Below are 1,115 nucleotides of genomic sequence, written 5' to 3'. Positions count from 1 at the left end.
GTTTAAATTTGAAAGGGTAGTTACTACAACTTTTCTCTTCTAATATCTTGAGTTATACTAGAAAATAGTCTAACCTTGAGATAGGTTTTACCTCTAATGAAAAGGAGGTAGATTGACTGGATGAATCTCTATGGATGAAGAATTTGTCTAACTTTTTAGCTATGTTACTAGGACTTTCTTTCTATTATTCTAATTAAATGAATATGAGGAGGAACTTATTTCTACAAACCCAATCCTATTTACCCATTCATTTTAATCTCTAGAGGCAAAGGATAGGTGCTTGTAACCCCCCGCTCCCCATTTTTCTAAGGGATGTAGGATTGCATTATAGTCTCCTCATAAAATGGATATTTCCTCCCCACCTAGGTTGATCTTGTCTTCAATTTCCTTCCACACTTTAACTTTATCTTGATTACTAATAGAACCATTAATATTAAAGAATCTATGGCAAATATCTGATCAAATACTCACTAGACCACAAATGCAATTCCTATAAAACTGAAGAGTAGTTAAAGTAAAATTCCTAGGGTCCCTAATTTCTTACCAACCCAAAGAATTCCTAAATTTTTCCATCACCTCTTTAGCCATTTTACTTTCTTGGAGAAGAAAAATATCAACTTTTATTGTCGAGATGCAATGCTCAAGAATTCTTTGTGGGCAGGACCTTCCCCTTCCCTAACATTCCAAATTAGGACATTCAAGATGCTATGGGAAGGGCCTTCCCCTTTCGAGCATGAAATAGATCTATTAATTTTTCTTGACCCCTAGTTGCACCATCCCTAGTTCTAAGCTCCTAAATGGTTTTATACCCATGTTTTTTCAAAGACTTGGCATAGTCTGGAATAGCTCTACTTGATTGATAGGCTGCAATACCTAAAGGTTCTAGTTCCTCATTAGACTATAGCTCCTCATCTAAGACCTTTTCTACTTCTTCCTAGATAGATAAAGGATCGACCCTTGTTTCCTCTTCAATTTTTACGATCTTATTGATAATTATTTCTCTCTATCTCAAAACTTTTTCTTCATAGCATATTTCATCCAAAAATTGATCCAATGAATCATTCACCACCATATTATTTAAGGATTCAATTAAAATATGTATCTCTGTTGCTACC

The sequence above is a fragment of the Cupressus sempervirens genome, chromosome 2 (genome assembly GCF_028749045.1).
Source record: "Cupressus sempervirens isolate cs-2001-9-10 chromosome 2, ASM2874904v1, whole genome shotgun sequence".
Lineage (NCBI taxonomy): Eukaryota > Viridiplantae > Streptophyta > Pinopsida > Cupressales > Cupressaceae > Cupressus > Cupressus sempervirens.
Note: the sequence above shows the minus strand (reverse complement) of the source record.